The sequence below is a fragment of the Coenobita brevimanus genome, chromosome 58 (assembly GCF_032717465.1).
Source record: "Coenobita brevimanus isolate Jiangsu-jjx chromosome 58, ASM3271746v2, whole genome shotgun sequence".
In the NCBI taxonomy this organism is placed as follows: Eukaryota; Metazoa; Arthropoda; class Malacostraca; order Decapoda; family Coenobitidae; genus Coenobita; species Coenobita brevimanus.
This window is the reverse complement of record NC_137011.1, coordinates 18663659-18686017: the sequence shown is the minus strand read 5'-3', so window position 1 is coordinate 18686017 and position 22359 is coordinate 18663659. Positions and strand designations below refer to the sequence as shown.

Genomic DNA, 22359 nt, shown 5'->3' with positions numbered 1-22359 from the left:
TTCACCCGTGTACGAAACGCACACTCTACCACTGTACCACAGAGGCTCTATACTATATATATATATATATATATATATATATATATATATATATATATATATATATATATATATATTCTATACTGACGTATCAGAAAATTATACGACAATATCAATGCACACTAGGCAGCTCCTGCACTGGTGGGACTAGACTGCAAAAAATATACAAAAAGAGCAAAGGAGCTGACTGTTTATCTATACAATCTCTCTTTTTAAGTACTTAGTGAAGTAATTTTCCCGTAAATAATAATCTTTCATCGTTACACATGTTCTTCCACCAAGTCAATATTGCTAATGAGTTATTAGTGTAAATCATCACATCATCGATAAGCCCAGCTTCACGAATATTTCCCTCTTATGCTAACTAGACAAACTGTGTTTTCCTTGCAGGTTAAAATAATCTGTAACATACTTTTACTTTAATCCTCTCCTATGAATTTCCATGGCAGCCTTTTCAAGCTGCCTGATGTTCTTTCTATTTCGTACCGGCTTCGGCTGACGAGTTTGGAGAGGGGAGAAGCTTCCCTGCCTCTAAACCCTTGTCTTTGGCTGATAAAATGTACTATAATCCTGTGTGTGTGTGTGTGTGTGTGTGTGTGTGTGTGTGTGTTCTTCCCTAATTGTTGTTACCTAATGACATTTTTATAGGAATGAGTCAAGCTCGTACTGTCCCATGTTTTGAATCATTTTTATCATACATGTGTTTATATTTATGAATAGTTTTGGCACCCAATATTTCATATGGTAGTGCATTCCACTGATCAATTGCTTTATTTGGGAAATTAAATTTCCTTACGCCTTTATCACCTCTCTTTTGTACAGATTTTTGCAGTGTCCACTTCATGTTGCTTCCCCATAGATAATATACTCTTTTATGTCTATTGTCACTCTTCCTGTGATGCATTGATATAAAATAATCATGTCCTCTTTCCTTTCTCTCCTGTAATGTTGGTGGGTTTAATTTTTCGAGTCTTTCTTCATAACTTAGATCCCTTATGCTGTGCCCATCTTGTACCGGTGTCATATACACCGAATGACTTTATGCAGGAAGTTACCGTTCCCTTCGCTATTTAGCCTAAATTAATCTAACCCAGTGGTTTCCAACCTTTTCTACTTCTCGCCCCCCCCCCCTCGCTGAATGACACGTTCCCTGCGCCCCCCTTCCTCAAATACTGTATTTTACTGGCATAGTTGGCACATGCCAATAAATATCATAGATTCCTAATCTTTGAAATTGTTTATATAATCAGATAACTAGATTTCTTATTCATATCTAATATATTTTCTCCATATTTAGAAATTACTGAATTCCATCATAATTCGTAGTTTTCAAATATAATTACCCTCTTTACCAAGCCTTCTTGCCCCCCCCCCCCAGGCAGCCCTTCTTGCCTCCCTACGAGGGCTTGCCCCACAGGTTGGAAACCACTGATCTAACCTAACCAAACCTAAACTAACCTAACCTAACCTTATCCTAGATCAACCTAACCTAAATAAACCTAAATTAAACTAACCTTACTTCACGAAATGACTGTTTTCACAGTCTGCCTGTAATATATATATGTATATGTATTTATATATATCTCTATATATCGACCTATAGTTACGTATAGGTCGATAAGACATCCAACTATCTCCCTGACACATACATTTCATAAAATGTTGTTGATAAATGGCACAATACTTGAGATAACATGTAGATACTTTCAGCACAGCAACTAAAAAGGTAGGCTACTTGGCACATGCGCACTGAGCGGAACGGTAACTTCCAGCATAAGTCACTCCGTGCATATGACACCGGCCCTTTGTACCTTTTCATTGTTTTCTATGTGTTTCTTGAGATGTGGATGCAGACTCCAGCATTGGTCTGATGAATGATGTTATTGACTTTCTCAGCATGTCTCCATATATACCATATATGTGAATGCTACCCTTGTATTAGCAAGCAGTGTGTACATGTTCCTTACTTTTTTATTTATCTGGTCAGCCGGTGATAGTCTGTTATTGATAATCACTCCTAAATCCTTTTCCTTTTCTAATGTGTGTATGGTTGAACTTCCTAACTTATAGCCCAAATCTGGTCTTTTTTCACTTTTACTAACTTTTATTACATGACATTTGTCCACACTGAATTCCATTCGCCTTCTTTTGCTCCATTTATGAAGCTTATTTAATTCCTCTTGTAGCTTTATGCAAAAGTCTGTGTTTGTAATTCTCCTTTTTATTTTTGCATCATCAGCAAACATATTTCCAATGTTGCTGTCTATGTCATCTATATACAGTAAAAACACAGCTGGTGCCAGCACCAATCCCTGTGGAACTACACTTGCCACTTCTCTCTATGATGAGTCACTTCCCCTTAACACTGTTCTCATTTCCGTTTTACTGAGAAAATCTTACATCCAATCGTACAGAGTACCTTGGATTCCTCCCTAATGGTACAGTTTCCATAAAAGGCTTTTGTGTGGTACTCTGTCAAATGCCTTCTTGAAATCCAAATATATGCTATCTACCCAGCCATCTCTTTTCAGTAGTATTTCTGCAACTCTATCATAGCATATTAATAAGTTAGTAACAACTGACAGCAAACCCTTTTCTGTATCCTCCTACTTTATACTCATTTCAAAGCCAAAGGTGGCTGTTGTGTATATATACGCAATGAATTATCTTGCTCTCGTGTTCCTGAACTCGATTCTTCTGAATTCTCTACACTTTGGCTTAGGCTTTCCTGTCATTCTCTAACTAAATATATCTGTGCTGTTTACTTATATCCCAATTCTACTGACTATCAAAAATTCTTTGGCTACCTTACTTCTATGGTGGACCACAATCTATCCATTTCTCCTTTCTCTGAAATCTCCATTCTAGGAGATTCCAATGTTCACCACCACCTTTGGCTCTCCTCTCCTTTCACTGATCCACCTGGTGAACAAGCCTACACCTTTTCTATCCTTAATAACCTAGACCAGCTAGTACAACATCCTACCTGTATCCCTGAATGCCTTGGAGCGAGCTCCAACATACTTGACCTCTTCCTTACAAGTAATCCTTCTGCTTACACTGTTAATCTTTTCTCTCAGTTGGGCTCCTCCGATCACAACCTTATGGCTCCTCCGATCACAACCTTATCACCTTAACCTGTTCTATCGTTCCAGTACGGCCTGTGGACCCTCCAAAGAAACGTCATCTGTGGCACTTAGGAGCTGTGGATTGGGAGGCCCTCAGGCAGTAGTTCTTTGATTTTCCATGGAATGATTTTTGCTTTCATGGACAGGAGGCATCTGAGTGTGCCTTGCGCATTACACAGGTTATTCTCTCGCGCATGGAAGCATACATTCCTTTCTCATTTCCTTTGACCAATGCAAGAAAGCCTTTGTTTAATCACACTTGTTCTAATGCTGTCCGCAACAAGGAGAGGGCTTATAAAAGGTACCAGAGCCAACCCACCCCTGAATCACATCTGTTATACGTTTCTGCCCGGGATCGTGCTAAGTCTGTTCTTCGCTCAGCTAAAAATAATTTCACCAGTACTAAATGCTCTCAACTCTCTAACTCGAATTCTTCCCACTCCTTCTGGCACCTTGCCAAAAACCTTTCTAACAACTTTACCTCATCATCCTTCCCTCCTCTTTTCTACTTTGATGGCTCTGCAGCTATTTCTTCTTCTGATAAAGCAGACCTTTTTGTTCAGACTTTCTCCTCCAATTCCACCTTACATGATTCCGGTGCTGTTCCTCCATCACTTCCCCCCTCTGACTTCCTCGTGGCTGACATTAAAATTTCTTCAGCTAATGTATTTTCTTCCATCACAGGCCTCAGTACTAACAAGGCATATGCGCCTGTTGGAGTCCCTCTTGTTGTTCTCAAGAACTGTGCTGTGCTTACACCCTGCCTAGGCAAACTCTTTCACCTTTGTGTATCAACTTGTACCTTTCCTTCTTGCTGGAAGTTTGATTTCATTCAGCCAGTCCCAAAGAAGGGTGACCATTCCCAATCCTCTGATTATCGTCCAATTGCTTTAACATCCTGTATCTCAAAAGTTTTTGAGTCAATTCTTAATAGAAAAATTTTAAAGCATCTTTCCTATCACAACCTTCTTTCTGATCGTCAGTTTGGGTTCCGTTAGGGACGCTCCACTGGCGATCTTCTCACCTACCTTTCAGACTCCTGGTCATCCTCCTTTCGGGACTTTGCTAAAAGTTTTGCCATTGCACATGACATCTCTAAGGCTTTCGATAGAGTCTGGCATAAATTTTTAATTTCCAAACTGCTTTCTTACAGTTTCTATCCTTCTATCTGTGCCTTCATCTCTAGCTTCTTTCTGGTAGTTCTATAGCAGCTGTTGTAGACGGCCATCGTTATTCTCCTAGATCTATCAACAGTGGTGTTCCTCAGGGCTCTGTCCTATCGCCAATTCTCTTCCTTTTATTCATCAATGACCTTCTAAGTTGTACATCTAACCCTATCCACTCATATCCACTCATACACTGATGACTCCACCCTTCACCTTTCCATTTGGTTCCCACAACGTCCATCTCAGCATTTACTTCAACAAACAAGGGATGAGGCTATGGCACACCTAAAGTATGGCTTGGCTCGTATCTCTGACTGGGGTAAAAATAATTTAGTTATTTTTAATGCATCAAAGATTCAGTTTTTACACCTATCAACCCTACAAAATCTTCCACAGGTATACCCACTAACGTTTAATAATATTCAGCTTAATACTGCATCATCCTTGAACATGCTTGGAGTTTCATTTACTCGGGACTTATCTTGGAAAGATCATATTACATCTCTTGTAAAATCTGCTTCCAAGAGATTAGGTGCTAATCCGACTCCGTTCCTTCTTTACCCCTGCACAATTGTTGACTCTATACAGGGGTTTTATCCGCTCCTGTGGGGAGTACAACTCTCATGTGTGGGTAGGCTCCCGACATACAATGCTTCTCAATACTCGTAGGTTTGAGTCAAAGGCTTTTCGTCTCATTAACTCTCCTCCTCTTATTGACTCCCTCCAATTTCTGTCTCTTCGCCGCACTGTTGCATCTTTATCTCTTTTTATCACTACTTCAGTGGTCACTGCTCCTCTGAACTGTCTGCATGCATTCCTCCACCTCTACGACGTGTGCATAGCACCCGTCTAGCAGCAAACTCTCATCCCTTTTCTGTCCAAGTCTCTAATGCAAAACTTAACCATTACTCCCAGTCCTTCATTTATGCAACAGGTCAGCTCTGGAATTGTCTCCCTCTGTCTGTATTTCCTGCTTCCTTTGATCTCCAGTCTTTCAAACGCATGGTGTCCAGGCATCTCGAAATGATCGGAACTTGAATTTGGCTCTCTCCTGTATTTTGTTTTTCTCTTGGAAGGAACAATAATAGCTGGCCCACGGCATTTGGTTCCTTCTTCCTCGCATTTAAATAAAAAATGACTTTCCCTTTCTAAAACCAAATTGTCTTGCTGTTATCGTATTGTGTTTTGCAAGGCGATTTACCCAAATTCTTCGTATTAGCTGCTTTAAAATCTTGCTTATGATGCTGGACAGTGATACTGGTCAGTAGTTAAGCAGATTTTGTCAATTTCCTTTCTTGAAAAAGGACACAATGTTTGCTTTCTTCCAACCATTAAATACAGGTACTTTGCCTTGTCTTAGGGATTCTCTGAATATTACATGTCATGGACGACTTAGCTCTTCTGCACATTTTTGTAACACCCAGCACGAAATCTCGTCAGGACCATTAGCTTTTTCTTTGTCTAATTTCCTCATCTCTTCCTGGACCTCTTGTTTCGATATACGTATATTTGTTAGTTTGTGTGGGAATGTTTGTTCCTTTTCATCTCTCTCAAATCTACTCTTTTTTGTAAAAACTAATTGGGTAGTTTTGTTTAGTACTTCACAAATATCTTCATCAGTGATACAGATTTTCCCCTCATCCTTGATGGACTGTTTTTTATCTTTGATTTTTGTTTTGCTTTGTATGTAGCTGGAAAACAACTTTGGCTGATCAGTTCTTTTATTTATAATGTCTTCCTCAAACTGCCTTTGAGCTTCTCTCCTTATCTTTATATAATAATTTCTTGCTTGTTTGTAATTGTTATATGCTCTCTCATTATTATGTCACCTGTATTTGATCCACAGCAAATCTTTTTTTTTTTTTTTTTTTTTTTTTTTTTTTTGCAGTCAGCATCAAACTGACTCATTATCTTTCTTTTTTCTGTTTCCTTGTGCTTTGGGACATAATTCTGGACTCCTGTTTTGTAAAATTCACTGGATCTTTTTTATATATAGCTCCTTTTCCCAATCTATATCCTTAAAGTAGTTCTTTAGGGCACGATAGTTTCCCTTTTTGAAGTTTTGCCCTTTTTTTTTTTTTGTAATTTTCATTATCTCTAACTATATCGTACTGTATGATCACTTTTGCCGAATGGGGGGTGGTACATTCTGTTGTCAGTTTCATATTCGTGCCTAGTGAATATGAGATCTAGTAATGAGGGTTGATCCAGTCCTTTTGTTTCTGGTGTTCTCCTTTACATGCTGTGTTAGAAAAAACTGTACAAGATCCAGGAGCTTTTGATCCCAACAACTTTCATAGCTTCTTACATCTAAAGCATTCCGTTTATATTTGTGTTAAAATCTCTCGATAGTGTAACTCTTTCTTATTTTTCTGCCATTCTACATAGCAGCGTTCTTAAACTTTGAATTGTCGTTTCTTCCAGGTCTTCATATTCACGTCTGTCCCATGTGTTTGTTTTGGGTGGCATATTATTATATATTTGCCACAGTTACTTCCCTTTAGATGTACTAATCTCTACTGCAATTAATTCTACTTGTGAGGGTATGTCTAGTTCTATCTCTATAACTTTGTCTTTTCTCTGTTAGTATCCTTACTCCTCTTCCTTTTTTTTTTTTTTTTAATTTCCGTCTCTTCATCATATATTGTACTCATGTAGATTTGAGGAGTTGTTGGATATCTTAGAGGTTAAATTTGTTTCTGTTAAACAAATAGTATGAGGCTCATTTTCTATGATATAGTCTTTTATTTCTAATAATTTGAATATTATTCGATCGATATTTAAGCACATTAGCTTAGCCATATCGGTTGAGTTTGCTACCCTACTTATTTAGTCCCTGCTCTGTATGTACCATTTTCTTACTTGCAATCCTACAACTTTGTAAATAAAATTTACTTCCATCTTCATCTGACCTCGCACCATTCATTCTTTTTGTTTCTTCCCTTTTTTCCTTTAGTAATCCCCATTCAACACTTCTTTCTATTCCTCTGATTCCTTAAGTTTGTTAGCATTTTTAAATATTTTTTCTACAGTGGTCACATTTTCGGAAGGTTACTTTCAGAGGCCTTGACTTATTTCCTTCATATTTACCTAGCCTCTTAAATTCCTCTACATCTTGCTCACAGATTTCCTCTGATACTGCCTTCAATATGTTCATTATTTACCATCTGATGATTCTATTCCTTAACCCTTTAACCGCGGGCATTGTTTTGCCCCGACTGGCCTCTCCCGCGGGGGTTCCAGCCAAATGTAAAGAAACTTTTAAACCTTAATAACTCTGCACAGAATAAAGCTAGAGAAAAAATTAAGGTACCATTAGAAAGTACTAACCTTCAGCTTTGCAGGGATGTAGGTTTCATGACTTTGTGGACTTTCACAGGACGGGCAGTGCCGTTAGAAGTGAGGGGTGTAAAATCACTATTTTACGCCCCACACACCAGTACCAAATGCCAACCACTCTCTGATAATAGTACTATAAACATATGTGAACACTGCACATACGATAAACACCCACTGTGTGCTCACTGAGGTAGGTAAAAGGCACTGTAATTGCCCGCACTTCACTGAAGCAGCACACGCTCACTGACGTTTGGTTAGCGGCGATATTTTCATTATTTCTAACTTCTATTACTATTTTACATATAATCTGGGCAATATACATTATATTTACACTGTACTTATTACTATATTGCGTCACTGTCGTATCACAGAATTACAGCAGTGCCGCAGATTTTCTTATTACCATATCACTTATATACTGGCCATATTTACATAATTTTCTAGGTAAAATATCTCTTATTACTATATTATACAATTATTGGCAAAGCACGTCACTGTCGCATCACAGAATCACAGCAGTGCCGCAGATTTTCTTATTACAATATCACTTATTATACTGGTCAATATTTGCATTGTTTTCTAGGCAAAATATCCCTTATTACTACATTATCCCTTATAAAATTATTGGTAAAGCACGTCACTGTCGCATCACTGTATATCACTGTCACTATTTACTCAGAGAGTGGTACTCAGCAAAGCACGGAGTCACACAGAGAGCGACTTGGCATTCCTGGCACTGGTGTGTGCTCATTTTTCTCGTCCGAGGCCTCCGTGTGGTGTTATGACACACTCTGCAGCGGCCCTGTGACAACCTGCCGCCTGCGGTGAGAGGCAGTTTCACAAGCTGGTGCCGGCTCATGTAATTGCGGCACTCAAGACGGTCAGGTTGTGTGTCAGAGTGTCGCCTCAGGACCAATGCCGTCACCTGACCAAATCGTGCAAGCAGCTGCTGCACGACAGTCTTGGAGAACTGTCTCAGGGATGGTTGCCTTATGCCCCCAACTTGTGTCTTGTAGAGGAGGAAGGCGTTGAGCATGCACTTATCGAGCATGTGGAGGCAAGCCTTCCTGTACCACCAGGTGTTTCTCCTGAGACAGTCTATCTCGCCAATCATCATGTCAGACTTATCAACAAGTCTCATGTTGATATTATAGTCAGTGACGGCATCGGGCTTCATGATTGGCTCTCCTGTCCTGTAGCTGACCTTCCCAGTTCTCTGCAGTTCCCCCTTGTGGATGGTGCTGAGCATATTCGCGACCTTCTTGTCGTGCCACCTGATCGCCAGAAGCTTGTCAGACTTCTTCAGGTGCACATCTCCCTTGGATGATGATGATGCTTCAGGGAAACTTGGCCACTCTTTCCTTTGGCTCTGTACAGTGCCAACAGTGCCGATACCGTGTTCAGCCAGGTATTTGGCGAGTTTCGGTGCTGTGTAGTAATTGTCTGTGTAAAGCACATGATTCCCACCAAAATACCTCTCCATCAGCACTTTTACTACGGAGCCAGAGAAGCCAAGGGGGTCTTTCCTGTCCACGTCCATTGTACTTGCAGAGTAGATCACGAAATCAAGGATATACCCAGTCTCACAGTCACACAGCACAAAGAACTTTATCCCAAAGCGGTGGCGTTTGCTGGGGATGTACTGCATGAATTTGAGACGTCCTCTGAACAATACCAGGGATTCATCTATGACGACTTTTTGCATAGGACGGAAAAATCGTATAAATCGATCCCTAATCCTGTTGAGGAAATCCCTCACTTTCCACAAAGGGTCAGTTTGGGATGGGTTTCCATTGTCAGCGAAGTGCAGGTATCCTAGCAGCTGTCGGAACCGATCTCGTGACATGTACTTGCCGAATGTTGGGATTGAAGTAATGTCATCAACCATCCAGTACTCCTCCAACTCATGTCTCTTGATATGGGGCATCAAGAACATGAGAGCAAAGAACACATACAGCTCTCTGATCCTGACAGGCAACCACGACACTTGCTTTGGTGAGCCAATAGGTCCCAGCCCTTCTGTTGCACACTGAGCTGCATACCTATTGGTCTCATCGCTGACAAACTGCACGATTTCGTCATCCATGAAGGCCAGGAAGTAGTCTACAAAGTCATCTCCTTCACTGCATGGGAAGGCAGGCTGTATTCCCGCATTTGTCATGTCAAACGGTGGATTGTGTGGCTGAAAATCAGCACCGTCAGACCAAACAAATGCATCCACTTTCCCGGTGCGTGGTTCAGAGGCAGTGGCAGGTCGCATTGCACTCTTTTCCCCGTGAGAAGGAGCTGAGGTGGAGGCAATGGATGAGGCAATGGGTGAGGCAGGAGGTGAGGCAGGAGGTGAGTGGGAGGGGGTGAGTGGGGTGGTGGTGAGTGGGGGGGTGGCGAGGGTGAGGGAGCTGGGCGGGGGGCAGGCGGGGTGGTTACTGACCTGGTGTGTGGTGAAATCTGACCCTTTCTTCCCCGCTTATCACCTCGCTTATCACCCCGCTTTGCCCTCCTACTGCCACGCATCCCCTTTGTTCTAGGCCGGCCTGCCCTGCTTACCCTGCCTGCACGGCCTGCCTTCCCTCGCTGTGCAGGCTCTGGGAATTCATATTCCTCAGATGATGTAGACTGAGGAGAGGGTACGGCAGAAGATGAAGATGATGTGAGGGCAATAGGGCTAGGGAAACGGGAAAGTGGTGGGAAATGCTTGCTAGGGCCTGATGTAGGAGACGTAAGTTTACACTTCACCCCCTTTCCACGTGCTACACCAATTTTCCCCATAGGCGCCTTCCCTTTCCCAGAGTAAGTTGGGGGCGGTGGGGGGGTGACAACATGTTCACTTTCATCACTGTCACTGTCAATCCTAAACGGTTCACCACCAATCACTGCATAGTCATCACTACTACTTGCTGTAAGTGTATTACTCTCACTGCCACAATTCAGAGTTGTACTTACAGTTTTATCCAGCTCTGTCCTAATTTCTGGGGTGCTCAACCCCTTCTGCCTCGCCGTCGGCAGTTCCTTCCTCGGTGTAGGGGTCGAAGGCACACTAGCACTAATAATTTCCAAGGAGGAAGCGAGCGATGATGACTTGGGACGGAGCGCCATTATCACGCACAGAGCTGGACAGATACTAACTGATGCGTGTCGGGGCAGAGGTGGGGGGGCCCCCGGGGGTGGGAGGAGGGAGGTGTGGGAGGGCTGGTGTGAAAGAACTCGACAGCTACTCTTGCGTGAAACAATTTGCGCACAGGAAAAACGCGCGGTGTTCAAAATATTCACGAACATTCCAGAATGACACCCGCGGTTTGGTTCAGTTTTGTCGATGTCATTCTGGAATGACACCCGCAGTTAAAGGGTTAATTCTTCTTCATCTTTGGCAGTTATGACTATAGATTTGTGAATTCCAGCTGTTTCCTTTATCAGCCTTTTTTTTTTTTTTTTATGATATCCTTCACTTCCCTTGTCATGGCTTTTGCTTTTGCCTTGTTTTTTTAGATCTTGACTTGTTTTGGCTACTTCTGCCCATGTATTTTGTACTTCCTTTGTGTAACTTTTCTTTATTTCATTTACCTGAGTTCTCTCCTCATCAGTGTCGCTTTTTTCTATCAGATTACCTACTTGTCGAATTATGTCATTATAACTATTGTACTCCTTCAAAAGTCACTCATGGGTGACTACTGTATTTCCTACTTCATTCATTTTCTTCATCAGAACGTCTACCTCAGCTTGTAGCTCACCTAATATTGCATCTTTTCTGATTAATTCCTCTACCTTGTGTGTGTGTGTGTGTGTGTGTGTGTGTTACAGCCAAAACAGGGAAAACGATTTTCATGAAACTTGGCAAGATGGTTGGAACTGGGTCTCAGATGGGCCACTTTCACTTTCATGTTGATTGATATTTTGTGAATGGGTGTTGTTGTCCTTGATATTTTTCACCATTTATGTACAATATGTGCACGTGGAAGATGTGGTGGACCATTTCCATGGAGTTTCATACATCTTTCTTTGCAGATAGAGAGAGGGAGAGGGTGGTGACTGATTCATTACTAATATAATAAAAAAAAAAAAGGCGTTGCAACTGCCTGTGTCTTAGACCACCTGACAACAAGGTTAGAAACGCAAAAAAAAAAAAAATCATACTAAAACAGTTGACGTCCTCATGTAGAAATAAAATACAGTCATCTCGCGTAAAGTGCGTGAATATGGGCGACACAGCACATCGCACTTTATACATTCGCACTTTGTGAAGCATAGGATCCCATGTTAAAATGGCTTTATGGGTGACACATCCTGAATTTTCATATACTAATTCACTAATAGTGGTAGGTGGTGGTGACCATCATCCACTCACTTGACGTAGTGTTTCCTACTTCTTCCTTAGCCTTTATCATTCTTTTTCTGTGCCTGCCCTCCTCTCTTCCTCTTTCTCCCATCTTTCCTGTCACTTCTTATTGCTTTTTTTTCCTTTCAGGTGGCTTTACATTGAGTGACAAGCCAAATGGTTTCCTGTAAGCCAAGAAACCATTTACAATGCTGGGTGGTAACCATATAACCAAACCATACATGCACCTTGTGTGTCAACAGTTGGTTTGGTGGAGGGTTAGTGCCCCTCCTCATAAAACAAATAACTCAAAATCAAATGGGCACCCCTTACGAGATTATGGCGTCTGGCAATAGATAGATAAATAGATAGATTCATCAATACGAACCCCTAACTAAAATGCAAAAGGAAAGCTTACAGTAGAAATATGCAAGAGTAATACTGTATATTTATTATGAAAATTCAAAACCTTACTAGCATTGTACAGAGCGTAGATAATGCGAATTGTTGTTGTGGTACCCGATGCCATACCACGGAAGCTGAATCAAAACACCCAACAGCTGTTCTGCATGGGCTCATCTCGTGCCTCACTTTCAATCTCATTACTACTCGAGGGGTTTTGGCTCTCATTTGTACAGTATGTTTTTCTTGAAAAGAACAGTTTGTTAACTCTTAGCCTTTGGTTCATTCTTTCTTGTATTAAAAGAAAAAAACAAGATAATCCACCGTCTCCACCCTCGGTACACTCATACATGTGAAAAATCCTTTTGGTTATGAATCATTCCAAATCATTACTGATCCAGTTCTTGGAAATTAATCATTCTGAATCATTACTGATCGAATTTTGGGTAATTGATCATTCTGAATGGTTACCAATCGAATTTTTCATTACCAAATTGCCTCACATTTGGTAATGAAAAATACCAAAAGGCAATCCTGGTGACGATTGCGCCAGTGATTAACAAATGCCCTTAAAGCACAATATTATGTGGCCAGTTTTATGGAATGCACATCTTAGTTTGCATTAGGGTAGGTGCTGCCAGTTGCTGCTCCAGAAAACCCTCAAAGTCTACGTCAGACACTACAAACATTACGTCATCATCCTGATGCTGTGGTCACCACTCACACACCAGCCGCACCCCACCACACATAGCAGCCCCACCCTTACCCATCGCACGCTACAAATCATGCTCGCGAGTTTCGAGAGAATACCATATTTGCCTCAATTTTTCATGCCTGTCACACACTGCAAGTAAAAAACGCACTTTCTAGATAATTAATTATTGTCAGACACCTGTCCCACATTAGGCGAGACGCATTTTGTGAATGTGCACTTTAGGCGAGATGATTGTACTTGATAACAGAATTATTTATTAAATACCAATTACCTTACCTATAAAAGTGGCAGGAAGTCCACCTCCTGAAGAAAACTAAAAACATCAGCGAAACAACTGTAGGCATCTCCAAGCATCGAGGACAGACAGTAGGCACCAGTCAACTCCTTATGCCTATGGAGGTATCTTTGATGTGGGTGCCCCAACCAACAAGTGATGAACAGTAAGGGGAACAAGGCAGTCATCACAATTTGTCCCAGTTCCACCACACATCCTGAACCCATGCGTAAACCATGAATACCCAATGTGAAATTGGGCGACAACCACCTCCATTCTCTGAGGCGTGGAGGGGAGAACCCTCGGCACAACCACACTCAGAAAAATTTCCTTTCTTACGAGTAACAGCATCCCACAGTCTCTGCCAACATGTACGACTCATATATTTCAAGGAAGGTATAATATCAGAAGTGTGAAGTTGGTAGTTGGTTGGGGGGCATCGAGAAGATGCGGCTTTAGCTTATGTATTCGCCCACTCATTGCCCTCTACACTAGCATGTGCAGGAACCCAACACAACTAGAGAAACTAGCATGCCTATGTATCAGAATAAGCCACTAATGAATGGCAAGGACCAGGGCATGAGTTGAATTACAGGACTCAAGAGCCAAAAGGGCACTTTGAGAATCATTAAAAATCGTAAAAGAAGCCTCCTCTTTTGTTAAAATCAGCTAAAGAGCCAAAACGATAGCAGGCAGTTCCACAGTAAAAATAGAGCAGTCTATGGGGAAACTTCCTTCCATTACAAAATCTGGAAAAACCACCCCAAACCTGACACCAGTGTCTATCTTTGAGCCATCTGTATTTACAGGAACAGTGTCTCTGTGAATGTATGAATGATTCAAAAATAGCTGATTAAGAGCTAGAGAAGAGCTAGAAGACTTGGTACATTCAATATCACCGTAAACTTGTACCTCTGGAAGGAACCATGGAACGATCACTGGGAGCTAGACAGGGCACCTATATCCCCCATAATTCCCCCTCAGTCTGCACTCAAAGGGATGGGTGCGAGGATGAAATCTAAATACACTATTGAAAAAATAACTTGTGACACACAAACAGCGTGAGTGAGTCTGGCATATGTCTCAAATGGTTCCAGCATTGAATGATGCAGTGACTTGCGATGTAAATCTAGGGTAGGTACGCAAGCCTCAACCAACAAGCTAGGAATCTGGGCTGATCTGAAAGTACAAATGGGAAGGCGGAAACCAGCATGACACACAGGACTGAGATTACAAAGCTGCAGCACAATAGCAGAGGAGTACACCTAGCAAATGTAGGCAAGTTTAGATCCCACTATGGCCTGATGTAGGCGTAGGTTTATCTTCCGCTCAGCAACCCATGATGTGTGAGATGGTACCCTCAACAAATTCATAGCCTGCAAACAAGATACTCTCAGAAGTTTGAAATGTGAAGCCCAGTTAAGTCGACAGTCAAATGTTAAGACAAGAAACCTATTCTCCTCCATGCACTGTAGCCGGTGCCTGCTTAGAAATAAGTCAGGGTCTGAGTGAACCCCCCCCCCCTGTTCTAAAAAAATGCATAGCCACAGTCTTGCTTGAAGAAAAACAAATGCCTCTCTGCTCCGTCCTGTCCAGCACTAGCTGCAATCTATTCTCTACTGCTCACATCAATGATCCAGCAAACAATATTGATGGTTCATGCACATAAAGGGAAGAAGACACTCCACAAGCAAGGAACCCTCTTATGCCATTTGTGGCAACAACATATAAAAGAACACTGAGCACACTTCCCTGTGGAACTCCATCCTCCTGAACTCGGGGGACAGAGAGTGAGGAGCCCACACGGACATGAAATTTGTAATTTGACAAAAACTGTTAAGGAATAATGGCAGGTAGTGACACATCCTTGAATTGTGAAGCGGATTCAGAATGCTACGGCGTCTTGCTGTATCATATGTTTTTTTAGATCAAAGAACACAGTCACAAGATAGGGTCGAGATACAAAAGCCTCACATACTGGTGATTCAAGTCTGATGAGGTTGTCAGATGTACATCACTTCTACGAAACCCACTTTATGACAGAAAGAAGGAAGCATTTTTCTGTAGATGCCAAACGAGCCTCATACTAATCATCTTCTCAAGCAGTCTGCACACACAAGACGTCAAAGAAACTGGATGATAATTTATGACATTTGAATGATCCTTACCCGGCTTAAGAAACGGGAGGACTACATCTAATTCCAAATAGTGAGGATTACACCTTCGGCCTACATCCTGTTATGAAACTAATAAAAACAATAGAGAATCAAGCAGCAATTGGCGACTCATTGCATAGAGAATGTCCTTAGGTCCAGGGATAGGCACTACACTGATGGAGTGCAGCAGGCAGTTTATAAAAAGTAAGGAAGGCACTATAAGGTCCTCCTCCATGAGATTAAAAGGAAATACTTAACCTCTCCTGTTAATGGCAAAAACACCTAAATGGCTTGGCAGGATCTGATTTACAAACACTATAAAAGTGCTCTGCCAGGGTTGAAGCTACCTCAGACGCATTGGATACAGAAGATTCATGGAGCTTAAGTACTGGGTGAGGAGAAGGTGAATACTTGCCTATGATTTTCCTCATCTTCTTCCAGACCAGTGGTAAAGGATTGGACGAGGTGACAGATGAGACATAAGTTCTTCATAAGATGCAAGTGCGTTTTGCAGAACCCAACTATAGCGGGCACGAGCTCTCTTAAACTGATTTTTAAACAAAGACAACATCTTTATTTTTTTCTGTATCTCCTACTTCTAGATTTGTTGACTCTTCTGGTCAAAACACACTCCTCCTTCCACCAAGGGACAGATCTCCTACTAAACTGTCCAGACATTCAAGGGGTAGAGGAAAAAACAGCTTGATGTACTAAAGATGTAAAATACTGTTTTGCATCATCAACACTCTGAATGCAAGAAACATAATCGTCAAAATTACAGTGTTCCACAAACTCTGCCCAGACAGCCTTGCCCAAATACCAGTGAGGGACACACTCCACTGGCACAGAGGTGGATGACTTAATCACAATTGGGTAAAGATCACTACTGTGCAGTTCTGGCGAAGTCTGACAAGAAAAGTCTACCAAACTATCAGGGGAGACCAATGTAAGGTCGATAACAGATAAAGTACCATTCTGTACATGAAAATGAGTCGGGTTGCCAGTAGTCAGAAGAACCAGGTCTTAATCCTGAATCAAAGATGCCAGGAGATCATCACGGGAGCTAGGCAGAGTATCATCCCACATAGACTGACACCTATTTATGTCACCTAGGAGAACAACTACCCTAGGAAGTTGACAAATAAGGTGATCAAGATCAGCACATGTGGCAAATACAGAGGATGGTAAATAAAGGCTACAGATTATGTAAGTCCACTCCAGGTGTAAATGAACAGCCACAACCTGAAGGAGGGACTGCACAAAAAGAAAGGAATGAATGAAATATCTCTGCAGCACAGAATAACACAGTCTCCTTGAGAACCACAGTGTATACATGAGTGGTGAGTAGAAAGCTGTATGGTATATCATATGCGAGCAGGAAGAAGCCTGTTTCCAATTGTAGTTTCCTGATGGCAGACACAGAAGGGATGAAACTCGGACAGGAGCAGTTGAATGTCCTTCCAACTTGTACTTAAACCTCTGCAGTTCCACTGCAAAGCAACATTTACTAGGCCAGGCAAAGTTGATTACTTTAATCCTTTTAGAGGTGTGGGACTGCATAGCCCCTGACAAGTGAGCAGGTTTAGACTGATGCTTAGGGAGGTTCTGAGAAAGGGACTGCCCAGCATCCGAAACCCATACACTGTGCCGACCATCTGAAAGCAAACGTGAGGACAAAGTATTGTGTTTTACAATATACCTCTTCTGAGCGTGAAGAATTCGTTGCTTGGAAAGTGGCTTACAGACCAGCCTAGGTGATGTAGGGTGGCAAGTGCCACAACCAGAAGCTTCAGAAGTAGAGGCAGAGTCCACAGGACCAGATCCAGTGATGCTGATTTCCAATTTGGTGGAACTGAAGCATCAATGATCTTTGCAACTTCATCCCCATGTAGGAGCTGGACTACCGGTGATTACCAGCTTCACCCTGCACCTGGCTAGACTACAGAAACACCATGTCAGGGGGAACAGCAGAGAGGTCTTCACAAGGTTCCACAACAGAACTTAGGTGGATGGTCCTCAGGCTCAGAGACTTGTGAAGAACCACATTGATGCTTCCCAGGTATAGATGGAACTTTCATGCAGACTGGACAAGACAGGACAAGGGAATACATCAATGTGGACATCCGCCACCATTACAGAAGTGGGCAACTCCTCAGTCATCAATGTGGAGACAGAAACAGTTTGAGGAGAGGGTGAGTGAACACCAATCCCACATGTAGTAGTCTCGCAGACAGCATTCAGCAAATCACCAAACAGAGAAGTGGGTACTGGAATGAGCCAAGGGAACTTCTAGGACACAGAACGGTGCATGGGGGACCCCAGAGGAAGTGAGATAGTATATGCAAGTAACCACCGTGGAACCCAGGCAATGGCGATTCCAGGAAGATGTGAGCCACAAGACCCCCGACTGCCCACTTGACCCTAGCCAGCAAGTGACCAGCCAATTGACCTGGTCGGGACCAAGCAGGTAGCCTGTCTAGCCAGAATAGGGGACAAAAGACGTGTGTTGCTAGCTGCAGGGTGCATCGTGAAGCATCACTCAACCCGCAGGACTCCTGTTTCTAAGCATTATGTGACTCTATACATGGCAAACATGTGGGAAGGGAAAACCTCTACCCAAGATGGAAGATGGGTAGGGATGAGCAACATTGCCAGCAGGTCTCCTTTACCAGTGATACAAAGGGAATGCTTGGTCCACAAGGCCAATAGATGCCGAACCCTACTAAAGTGGGCATACCTCCAAAGTACTGTAGGTGGCACTGCCAGCCATGCCTCAAGCCTGGCCACTACATCAAGGTGACCCCCCCCCCTCAGCGGGGGAGAGGAGGAGGGAGGTTGTACATTTATACTATGATATGTTACATCGTTGATGTTGTGAACAGCCGATTATATTCAGGAGGAAACTGTGGTAGCTGTGGTGGTGATGGCAACTGTGATGGTGATGATGGAGATGGTAGCTGTGGTGGTGGTGTTGGTAGCTGCGATGATCGTGATGGTGGTGATTGCTGTTATGGTAATGGTTGAGGAGATGACATTGGTGGTGATGGTGGTGGTAGTGGTGATGGTAACTGTGGTGGTGGCAGTGGTAGTGATCGTGATGCTCATGCTGGTGTTGATGGTAGCTATGATAGTGGTGGTGGTGGTGGTAACTGTGGTAGTGATTATAGCTGTGATCATGGTAAGGGTGGTAGCTGTTCAGAAACGGCTCTCATTAGGGCAAGTGTGGTTCAGAGACATCTCTAATTTTGACAAGTACTGAGCGGCCTGATAGGGCCTCGAGGCACATGTTTTTTTTTTTTTTTTTTTTTATAAAACATTTACACTTAATTGTTTTAGCAATATTGTTCCTAGAGTGGTGACGTGGTATAGATCTGTAGATGACGTTTTACTTATATCATCTCGTAGATTAGATTTTGTAAAATAATAACATTAGATAACACCAATCCTGTAACAAATAGCTTCGAAAGACCAGTAGGTATGATGCTGTGTGCTTCCTTTTGTACTCCTTTGTTACATAAAACTTATCCTGTAACAAATAGCCTTGAAAGGACCAGTAGGTCTTTTGCTGTGTGCTTTCCTTTATACACTTTCTTTTATACAATCTATCCTATTACAAATAACCTATAAGGGACCAGTAGGTCCACTGCTGTGTGCTTTCCTTTGTAATCCTTTGTATAATCATGCTGCCTTCTCCCCCTTGCTTCCATCAACCCTCCCCACCCCACTACCTTTCCCTACGTCAATGTACCCAACTCCAACCCCTTCCTTTTGACCGCCCAGTCTTACAAGTTTCCTTTTCACTAATTCTCTACACGAAAATTTCTTTTTTCACACAACCTGTTTGTCTTCTTAGTACTTGCGATGAACATCTGTTTAATGCATATGTGTGTAAATTATTACGATTTTACATGTTGTGTACTCGTAATACATAAAGAAAGAAAATATGAGAGCTGTTGGCAGCTGCAGTCAGCATTCTATCTGGAATAAGTCCTGCCCTACCTCATAACTTTATTCCTTACTCAGACCACCGATCTCCCCACCTTCCTTTCCTATTGTGTGTGTGTGTGTGTGTGTGTGTGTGTGTGTGTGTGTGTGTGTGTGTGTGTGTGTGTGTGTACTTGACCAACTTCTGGAACCATCACGTTGATCTGGCCTCGGGAATACTGTGAGGTCTTTACACTTTTCACATGGCTTCAAGGTCGAGGTCGAGGTGTTAGCGGCCTTGAGAGGCTGAGCCCGAGGTCGAGGCTGAGAGCTTGAACATGTGGTCTCGAAACCGAGGCCAGGCCACAGCCCCATCCTTGGTAGGTGGGGCATTGGATGTTGGAGTGCTTCTAATATATGAGAAGGTAGCGTGTGGAAACTTCTTTTCCTGTTGTTTGCTAATAATACCGTATTATGTGAAAATGACTGTGAGCTGCAAGGCTTGCGGAAGAATTTTGAGAGAGTATGTAGGAAAAAGAATATAAAACTGGATGTAGATAAGACTAAATTTATGGTCTTTGAGAGAAAGGTTATCACAGCATGCATAGTAATGCTGGACGATGAAAAAAATGGATACTGCTAGTGCACTCAGCTCTTAGGTAGTGTGACTAGTAAGAATGGAAATTTAGAGGATGTCGTGCTTGAAAGGGTACAACAGGTAAGAAAGGTTGCTGGTCCATTGAAGACAGTCAGAAGGAATAGGGCAATGAGCAAAGAAGTAAAAAAAAAAAAAGTTGCTGCAAGAGAGTATTGTGATCCCCACTCTAATGTATGGAAGTGAAGCTTAGCTCCTGTTGGGAGGACACAAGTCCAGAGTGAGAGCTGATGAAATGAGTTTTTTGAAAGGAGCATGTGGAGTTATATGGAAAGATTAAATGACACATGAGGAAGTAGAGCAGCATTTTGGTGTTGATATATACTGTACGTGCCAGAAAAAGCTAAGAGAAATACCTTGAGATGGTTTGGCCATGTGAAGATGAAGAATTTGAAACTGACTATCTGTAGAGTATAGATGAGTGATGGGGAGGAGGAGGGAAGGAGGGAGAGACCAAGAGTGAGATGAAGGGATGGAGTGGATATATATATGAGAGAGGGAAGTGTGAGTTGGACTGAAAGCAGCCAAAATGGGGGAGGACAGGGAGACGTAGAGACAGTTTATGTGAGGCCACGTCTTACGGGATTGAGATGTCTAACAATAGATAGAGGTGGATGAAACTTAAAATGGAGAGATGGTCATTTTAGGCCAGGTTTAAATGAAAACAGTATAGGTTGGAACTTCAGACTTAATGCATTCTCGCGATGCTTACCAGAAGAAGTCCAGTGAGTTGGAAAGACTGTCATTTTGCTACATTAGTTTGAAACCAGGGAGGGGTAACAGTAATACTGAGGGGGTAACATTACAACCAACAACAGCAGTGTACTTAACATTGTGAAATATGTTGAAGCGTTGTTGTATATGGGTTACTTTGTAACAGAAGAATAATTATTAATATTCTTGATAATCATTTATTGCTTGACTATATATAAAATGCGCATTACGGGATGGTATATAGCTTGAAACAGAATACCACGTTAATAAATCTATGTCAGAAAAATTTGCTCATTCTCATATTAAACGAAATCCAAAAGGCACGATACACTTTTTTTTTTTTTTTTTTTTTTAGGACATACAATATTTCTAGGGATATTCGAATAATGAGTACTGCTTTTTCATAGATAGGGGTACAAGGAGCTCTGGAGACGTGGATGCACTGAACGCCTTTTTGGGAGCTACGCCACTGCACGGAGACTTCGTTATCCTTATCATGCAGGGAAGCCAATCGGTAAGGACTTCAAGGGACACATATATTTCAGTTTATTCTTGCTACCTCGAAAAAGATATCATTTAGCACAAGGGAGACTCCTTGTCGTGGAAACCTTTATAAAGACTGTATCTAATCACTCTAGATTGAAAAGACTCTCTTGACCCGAATACCTATCTAAATTACCTTCGTCTGTTATTACAGTATCACTTTTTCTGAAAAAGTAAGGTAAATTTAACTGTCTTTACACTTACAATTATTATTCTTTAAATTAGCCAAACAGTCACGTCCTCTCCTGAAATCTAACCATAGCTATAGTCGCGGTGCACGACTCTGAGGATGTCATTATCGTACCCTGGCATCCTACCATTCAAAAGTACGTCTGATTTTGTATCATATTATACACCAATCATTTTATTATGCAAGAATATATTATACACGAATATTATTATGCACGAACATATTATACACGAGTCACATGCATCTTATACACGAAATCAGGCGCACTTTTAAATGATAGCTTGCCAGGGCACGATAATAACAACCCAAGAGTTGCGCGCCATGACTATAACATAACATTTTTCTTGGTTGCTGATCATAATTACATCTCTTCCATTGATATCTACTTTCATCTTGATACATGCATTACTGTGTCCAAATATTCTGGTGTGCTCACTATTTATACCCATTGGGACAGGAGATACCGCAGGTTTCTCTGGGCAAAAACATGTACATTTATCTTGACTGAAAAAGTTCTAAATATTACTGGCAGCAGTGAACACAAGTTTTGTCTCAACGACCTGCTTCTATTAAACTGAATTATATGAACCCTCATATTCTGTTTACTAGTCTGTGCGTGTGAATGAAGTTGCAGCGCCGAGGGGAGTTTCTGTGTTTGAGGTGGCAGTGGATGGCCAGGACGCTAACGTGACACAGTTCTTGCCGGTGGCCAATCAAGTACAAGAGGTAATTCATGTTATTGCTAAGCTGTAAGCATGGTAGGTCGCTTTCACATTACTGGTAAAATAGATTGGTCAGTGAA

At 41.9% G+C, this 22359-nt stretch overlaps 1 long non-coding RNA gene across 1 annotated transcript in view; it reads left to right on the top strand.

Annotated features, from left to right (window-relative positions):
• Positions 1–21277, top strand: part of LOC145402729 (uncharacterized) — a 100694-nt gene extending 79417 nt beyond the window's left edge. Inside the window, exon 3 of the long non-coding RNA XR_013897847.1 lies at positions 21232–21277. This is a non-coding gene — a long non-coding RNA (uncharacterized LOC145402729). The remainder of the gene's footprint in view (positions 1–21231) is intronic.
• Positions 21278–22359: the final 1082 nt, after the last annotated feature.